The following is a 7891-nucleotide window of genomic DNA, read 5'->3' as shown; positions in this document are numbered from 1 at the left end:
GCATTACAAATTGCATTTAACCCATCACTGGAAAATCCCTAACTTTAGTGAAAAAAATTCTATGTTGAAGCAGTGTGTACAAAATGATCTAAATTTTATTAGATGTACGTTAAAAGACTTTACAGATGAACCACAATGTAGCCATTGCTATTATCTCTGCCTGGTAGGTAAAGGAGGTTTTATTTTCATTGTTTTCTTTTTTTTTTCCTTCTGTCTCTTTAAAAGTCTCTTTTGCTGCTTTCACAATGACAAAAACTATTTTTGAAAGTAAACATATTTGCTGAACTTTTGGTGAAAATACCATTTAAACTATTTGTCTTTGGGGAGAAGCAGGAGTGAGTTCAGGGGGTGAACCGCTTCTCTGCCTTTCCCTCGTCAGCCTTCTTAAGCCTACACTTTGACAAGTGAGGTGTGGGTGGGAAAATGATGAGACAGTAAAAAGAGTTGTTGATTCAAATATTTCTGAGCTTTTGCTCCTATTCCTTTGGAAGTAATAGAAATCATGGCTCACAAAAGGCTCATTTCGTTTCAAATATTGCCAAGAGATAAATGAGTGATATTTACAGTGTAATAACCCCCAATATCCTTAAAAGAGAGTCCAAATACCTGCCTGGTGTCCAGAAGGTGATTTGACTTGAGAAATTAGGGTTCCCTAAGGAAGATGACAAATAAGAGTTAACAAAGTTTTGAAGAATCAAGGAGCCATCTTGAAACTGTTGTTTCAGTCAGTGATTTTTTTTTTTATTTTTTTATTTTTTTTGGACAGGGGGCCGGGTTTGAACCCACCACCTCTGGTATATGGTGCTGGTGCCCTACTCCTTTGAGCCACAGGTGCCACCCTCGGTCACTGATTTTGAGTGAAAGTTATGCAGTGAGTTTATCCCAAAGGTTCCTGACACTGGTAAATGGCTAAGGCTAAATATTACAAGGTGAAACGAGCTGAAGTTCTCACAAAGTTATACTTTACAACAGGGCCAAGCCCAGTTGTCTTCTGAGGGCAATAAAGCCAGCCTTTATTAACATCCCTGCTCTTTCCCAAAGCACACATCTTTGTGCTCTAAGCTGTGGAACCCTGCCTGCTGGCTGTTTATGTATAGTTCAAGAGGTAAGAATGGTTTTTAATTATTTTAAAAAGTTGGTAGACAATCAAAATAAGAAAAATATTTCATGGTGCATGAAAATCATATAAAATTCAAATTTCAGTCTTCCTAAAGGCTTATCGTACGTACCACAGCCACAGTCATTTTTTTAATGCATTGTCTATAGCTGCTTTCACACCACAATAGCAGAGTTGAGTAGATGTGACAGTGACCAAGCAAAATTAATTTTATTGAACCTTACCAAATTCTGGGAGATACCCCAGAAGACAGAGTCCCCATATAATGATTGTAGTTGTTTTGAGTCATTTTGGGAATGGTTTGCTACACAGCAACAGATAACTAATACAGTACGTAACCAATATAAATGTTAAAGGCAGAAGCACCAAAGATGAACTGTGAGAATTAGGGTGAGGCATCTTATGGAATAACATGAATGGATTTGTGAATAAAAGAATAATTCTTCTTCCCATAAAGCAGACCAACTACTGTACAGACCACGAAAGAAAGGGAGGTGGAACTACTGCAATTAGCTTCTGTGCCTGGGAACTTTGCAAAACGAATTTCACTCTGATAGGAATCATAGGCAAGTTGTAGAATGTCAAACCTGAGCTAAAAACTACTTTTTAATTTTTTTCAGAGAGCCACAGTGGGAAACCAGACTACCCTCTTCAAATACCTTGCTCTTAGTCACCAAATCCTGCCTGGACAATCAGATCAAAAGACTTGCTGTAATTTTCAACTTGTGGGACTTGTTTGGAAAGACCTGAAGCCGCTCTCCTGGGCCATTCTTTGTACATCTCTCTCCTTGGGTTTTCAGATGGTCTTTTAAAGTCCTGAAGGGGGTTGACAGATTAAAAGAGTGACAGAAACAGGCAGTAAAAGCACCACCAGGGGTGGATTGGAAATGATGCTGTGAGTGATTAGAGCAAGGATGAGTCTGGTGGTTTACTGGGAATTCTGGGAGCGTCACAGGTACACACTTCTGCATGGACCAGAGAGTTCAAGGAGGCTCAGGGCAATCAAGAAAAGTCCACCCTTCAGAGTTCCTCTGCATCAAATGACAACCTCTTTGAAGCTTCTCATCGTATTTTTGACTCAGGCATGAAACTGAGAACTCCTCCTGCCAATTCCTACCACTTAAATCATCTTTTTATTTCTCATTTTTGTCCATATCATTGGTAAGGGGAAATGTCCAAATTCTCCTTGATAATTATCAGCAGAGAAGGCTTTTTCCATTCTTATGTATATGCATGAATGTTCTCTCTTTATCTCTCTCTGAATTTTCGGTAAGTTTTTTTAGATATAATGTCCACACAGAAAAGTGTACCTAAGAAACATATGGAATTTCACAGAACATACTCATATAACTACACAGATTTTTTTTAAAGAAAGATAACATTTCTAGGAGTTTGAGACCAGCCTGAGCAAAAGCTTCAAGACCCTGTCCCTCCAAAAAATAGAAAAATTAGCAGGGCTTGATGATGGATGCCTGTGGTCTCAGCTACTTAGGAGGCTGAGGTGGGAAGATGGCTTTAGCCAGGAGTTCAAGATGAGCTGTGATGACACTACTATACTCTAGTTCAGGCTATAGAGTGAGATTCTGTCTCAAAAAAGGGGAGGGGGGATTTACTTTCTCTGTAGAAGGTTCCAATTAGGCAGGCACTCTGTGGACCTCTGCTGTCTATTACATTTCCAAGGCCTAGTGCCCAACACATGGTGAGGTGCTCTGCAAATATCTACTGAAAGAATATCAGGCACACAGTAGGAGCTCAAAAATGTGTGTTAATTTACTGAATTAGGAGGGGCTATATTTGTGAACAAGACAGACTCCCATCTTGTCTCTCAGAACCTACATTCTAGTGGGGGTGGGAGGGACAGAATAGGGTGTAAATTAGCAAACATATAAGAGGATCTTTCAGGACTTGAGAAGGTGATGTAAAAAGAATAAAATAAGGGCAATGTGATAGAAGGTGGCAAGGTTGGGGGAGCTCAAAATTAGCTGATCAGAGGAGGTGGTACTGCAAGAAACCACCTTAGATAACCCTCTAGTTCCAACCTCCTCTAACTCCTTTCACATAAGGGGAAACTGAGGCCCCAGAAGGCACTGGGGACAGATGGAGGTCACCAGTGTAATCTGGACGGCCTTCAGCAAGTGGAGCTACTTTAGATAGTTGGTCAGGGCCTTCTGCTTTCAGGAGGACAATGGAGCTGAGACCTGAATAACAATATGTGGAACTCCAAGAGATCAGAGTCTAAAATCAGCAACTGGGCTGAGGACAACTAGGGAAGGACAGACTCTGGCCCTGACCTCAGGGGGCTTGCATTGTTGTGAGAGGACAGTCAACAAACAGTTCATAAACAGTCACAAACACTGACCGGCATGAATGTGTTCAGGGCCAGGAAGAAAACTTGTAAAAGATTAAAGGTGGGGCAGGGTGTCAATGCCACTCCAAACAGTGAGCAGAGAGAACTGCTTAGAGGAGGAAAGTTCAAGGGGGCCAGAGTGGTGGCAGATGAGATGGCTGGCTATTTGGTTTTAATGGCCACTCAGGGTCTAGGAACATAGCAGGCATACAATGATAACAACCCCCCTTTGCTTAAAACCCTCCCAAGGCCCCTGACTCAGGAAAACCAGAAAACCTTAAAACAGTCAAAAGATCCTTCCAGATGCGATGTGTCCCCTTCTTTTCTCCCTGCACTCACTCTCCCATCCATATTCCCCTCACTGTCTTTGATATAGCTGAATGCACAGCGTTGGCTGGCTCCCTCACCTAACTCTGTCTCAGTTCCACCGTGCTCTTTCCGGGAATCAAAGAAGGGAATCGGAGAGAAAACTAAAGTCCCCCACTCCAGTAACCCTGTCCCCTCTCCTAGCTTTATTTTGCTCCATGGCACTCGTCATCATGAAAGGCACTCTACATATTCACACAGTTACTTGTTCACCGTGTCTCCCCCACAGGATAAACTCCGTTAAGGTAGGGATTTGATGTATCCAGTGCTTAGACCAGAGCATGGCACTTAATAAATGTTTGCCGAATGGACCCGGCCAGCACATATAAGAGACCATGGCGGACCGCTGCTGTCACTCATCTGAGCGCCTCTAGTGGAGCTTGCCGCGTCCACGTGTTCTTTTAGACGCCGATTAAGAAACATGGCTTACCATTTTCCTGCTTGGGAATGGGTGTGTGGTCATCCTGTGCCTCGGTTTCACCAGCCCTGAAATAGGGTCAGGAACAGCTAAATCCCTAGGCCTTGTGGGAAGTCAGTGTGATTAAGTTTGGTCACTAAGGCCAAACGCAGAACGCACCACCTAGATTGCGCATGGCTGCTGGCGGAGCCCCAGCGGGCTGCCCTGTAGTCCTCTCTACAGGCCCCGCCCCATCTCCTCTCTATAGGCTCCGTCCCGGTGGGCGGAGCTACGGACCCGGCCAGCACATATAAGAGTTTGTGGCGGGCGGCTGCTGTCACTCATCTGAGCGCCTCTGGTGGAGCTTGCACCGTCCGCGCGTTCTCCTCACGCCAGCCAGCCTGTCCGATAGCCCAGCCAGCGACTAATGTCCCGCCGGAAGGTCGGCAGCAGACCCCGCCGAGTAGACCTCGAGTCCGCCGCCTACCCAGACGACGAGATGGAGATGCCAGACCTCAACATCGAAGTGAAGCGGGAGCCAGACGAGAGGCCCCTACAGGCCCCACGGCCGGAGCCCTTTACTCCCCGGGGAAAGTCTGGGCCTGAGCAGTTCCGGGGCAAGCCTCGCAGCTCCACTGGCCCCAAGCCCTCTGGGGCCACCCTCCTTGCTCTCAGCGCGCAGGACCCATGGGCCTTGTGGATGCCGCAGTCTTCTAACCCTCTCGACTGCCACCCAGATCTGGTGACCTGCGGCCGCTGCCTGCAGACGTTCCCGTTGGAGGCCATGACTGCTTTCAAGAGCCACAAGAAGCTGGGCTGTGAGCTCTTTAGAGGCCCCAGCCCTTGTCAGGGTTCAGAACATGAGGACATGAAGGCTTTAAGCTGCCTCCGCTGTGGCAGACAGTTCACAAGTGCCTGGAAACTTCTGCGCCATGTGCAGTGGGACCATGGACTGTCTATCTACCAGACGCAATCGGAGGCCCCAGAGGCCGCACTGCTGGGCCTGGCTGAGGTGGCTGCGGCTATGTCAGCAGTGGTGGGGCCAGGAGCTGAGGCCAAAAGCACCCAGGTGAACAGCGTCACCCGGCGGAGCCCCACCTGCCCTGTGTGCAAGAAGACCCTCAGTTCCTTCAGCAACCTCAAGGTGCACATACGCTCGCACACAGGCGAGCGGCCCTACGCCTGTGACCAGTGTCCCTATGCCTGTGCCCAAAGCAGCAAACTCAACCGCCACAAGAAGACCCACCGTCAGCTGCTGCCCCAGAGCCCCTGCATGGTTGGCACCAGCCAGGAACAGGCTTCTGCAACCCCTCCGGAGTCAGCCGCCCAAATCACTGCCTCAGCCAGCACCCTACCCTGTAGCAGTGGTGAGGGGGTTGGAGCCACCGTTACTGCGGGCACCCAGGAACCTGGGGCTCCTGGCAGTGAGGCTCTAGCAGTCCCTGATGGGGACAACCGGGGAGCCATCACCAAGGAAGAGAGAACTAACCCTGCAAACAGTCAGAAGACGTCACCCAAGAAGACGTCAGTGGGTAAGTGCCGTGGGCCCGGGGGCAGCTGCGAGTTCTGCGGGAAGTGGTTCACCAAGAGCATCAACTTGACAGTGCACCGGCGCTCGCACACCGGTGAGCGGCCCTACTCCTGTGAGCTCTGCTCCTATACCTGTGCCCAGAGCAGCAAGCTCAACCGCCACCGCCGCATGCATGGCCCAGGGCCGGACGGCACCCGCTTGGAGTGCCCCCACTGCTTTGTGCCCTTTGCCCTTCGTGTCACCCTGGACAAACACCTGTGGCAGCAGCACCCTGAGCTGTGGGGGAGGCCTGAGAACAGGCATGCCCTCTCTGTAGTCCCTGGTACATGACTGTTTTGACCACCCTTCTGCACGTAAATTGTCCTTATTTACAAAAAAAAGGTAGCATTTCTAGTACCCTAGTAGCCTCCTCATGCCAGTCCCCTGCAAGGGTGATCAAAGATTAGAGTTTTATACAATCGTCAAGACATGGAATGCCCATTAACTCAGGAATGGGTTAACAAATTGTGGTATATGCATACCGTGGACTACTATTCAGCCACAAAGAAAAGATGGTGACTTCATCTTTTGTAATATCCAGATGGAGTTGAAACACATTCTTCTTAGTAAAGTATCACAAGAATTGAAAAGCAGTTATCCAATGTACTCAAAACTAAACTGAAGCCAGCAGACAATCTAATGCATGCTTACAAAGGAGAAAAACTCATTTTAATTCAAGTTGTGGGGAAAGTAATAGGGAGGAGGAGGAAGCCAGCAGACAATCTAATGCATGCCTACAGAGGAGAAAAACTCATTTTAATTCAAGTTGTGGGGAAGATAATAGGGAGGAGGAGAGGTTGGGGGTGCTCTCACTGAATGGGCATGGGGTCAGGGTGTTTGGCACAATTTTTATGTGTGTGCCAGAACCACAAGAGGGACTCTACCTAACAAAATCAAATATTTTGACCTGGTTGTTTGTACGCTCCCGTTAACCTGAAATAAATTTACTTTTCAAAGAAAAAAAAATTACAGTTTTATGTCCAATACTACCTCTTTCATGAAACATTCCAGCGTCACCGTGTGTATTTTATTTGGTTACAATGACTCCTTGACTAATCTTCTCTCTCTTCTTGATTTCTTCTTTTTATTCTCAGGGCATGGGATGCCATCCTTAGATTTCCAGTGGAAATCAGTGGAGAACAATCCAGTGAGCAAAGACAAAGAATTAAATGTCAGGGCTGGAAGAGACTGTAAAGATGGATTGTCTAGTTCAAATATGATTTCTTTCAGTTTAGAGACAAGAGTTCAGGTCTATATCTCTTTATGCTATACTGCAGTGCCTCTGTAACACCCTTCCAACATGTCTATCTAACAAGGAGTAGAAAAACCAACTGCAATAATTCATGTCAAGCTGGGACATTTCATCCTATGAAAAGAAAGCAGACCACCCCTGCTTTCTCAATGGAATCAAACCCTTTTCTGATCTGAGTCTCTTTAAAACATTTTTACCATATCAGAACAGTTTGAGCAGAGTTTGACAGAATTTATCTTCCTCGTTCATTCATTCTTGCTCTCATTTATTCAAACCGTGTTCCTTTACCAAATATACGAAGTTTGTGGAAATTGCCACCATCCACTTACATAGGCAGTACTGTACAAATAACTAGGTAAGGTTTTGCAACCTTGGTGTATCAGTGTCTCACAGCTGTGTTCATGTTGATGTGTGACAGTGTCTTTCTGAGTGGCATTCTTGATTATTGTCCAGTGCTTTTGTGTGCCATACGATGACAGCTTTCTTGACCATTCTAGAAAAAGAGTTCCAAAATTGCTCTGAAGGGTGGACTAGGTGCTAGCATCAATGCATAGCTTCCTAGAGACAGTACTTCAAAGGTGACTGTAGCGATATTCAGCAATGAGGGGTGTAGTGCTTTTTCTAGGATGAGTTGACAAACTTAATTGTCAGACAGCTATATATCTCAAACATCTATTATGTGGTATGTAAAGATGTTGAATAAACAACAGGGAATAAAAAAGACAAAAATCCTTGTCCTCATACAGCTGACATTCTAATGAGGGGACGGTCAAGAAATAAGTTTTGACTTGTCTGTCAAATGTAGAACATAAATGTCTTAAGACAATAATCAAGTAAATGAG

The 7891-nt window shown here is 45.9% G+C and overlaps 1 pseudogene; it reads left to right on the top strand.

Annotated features, from left to right (window-relative positions):
- The first annotated feature begins 4654 nt into the window (after nucleotides 1-4654).
- LOC100966456 lies at nucleotides 4655-6088 on the top strand (annotated as a pseudogene).
- Nucleotides 6089-7891: the final 1803 nt, after the last annotated feature.

This window comes from Otolemur garnettii, unplaced genomic scaffold (genome assembly GCF_000181295.1).
Source record: "Otolemur garnettii isolate 467f Iridium unplaced genomic scaffold, OtoGar3 scaffold00032, whole genome shotgun sequence".
In the NCBI taxonomy this organism is placed as follows: domain Eukaryota; kingdom Metazoa; phylum Chordata; class Mammalia; order Primates; family Galagidae; genus Otolemur; species Otolemur garnettii.
Note: the sequence above shows the minus strand (reverse complement) of the source record. Positions and strands in the feature narration are given on the sequence as shown.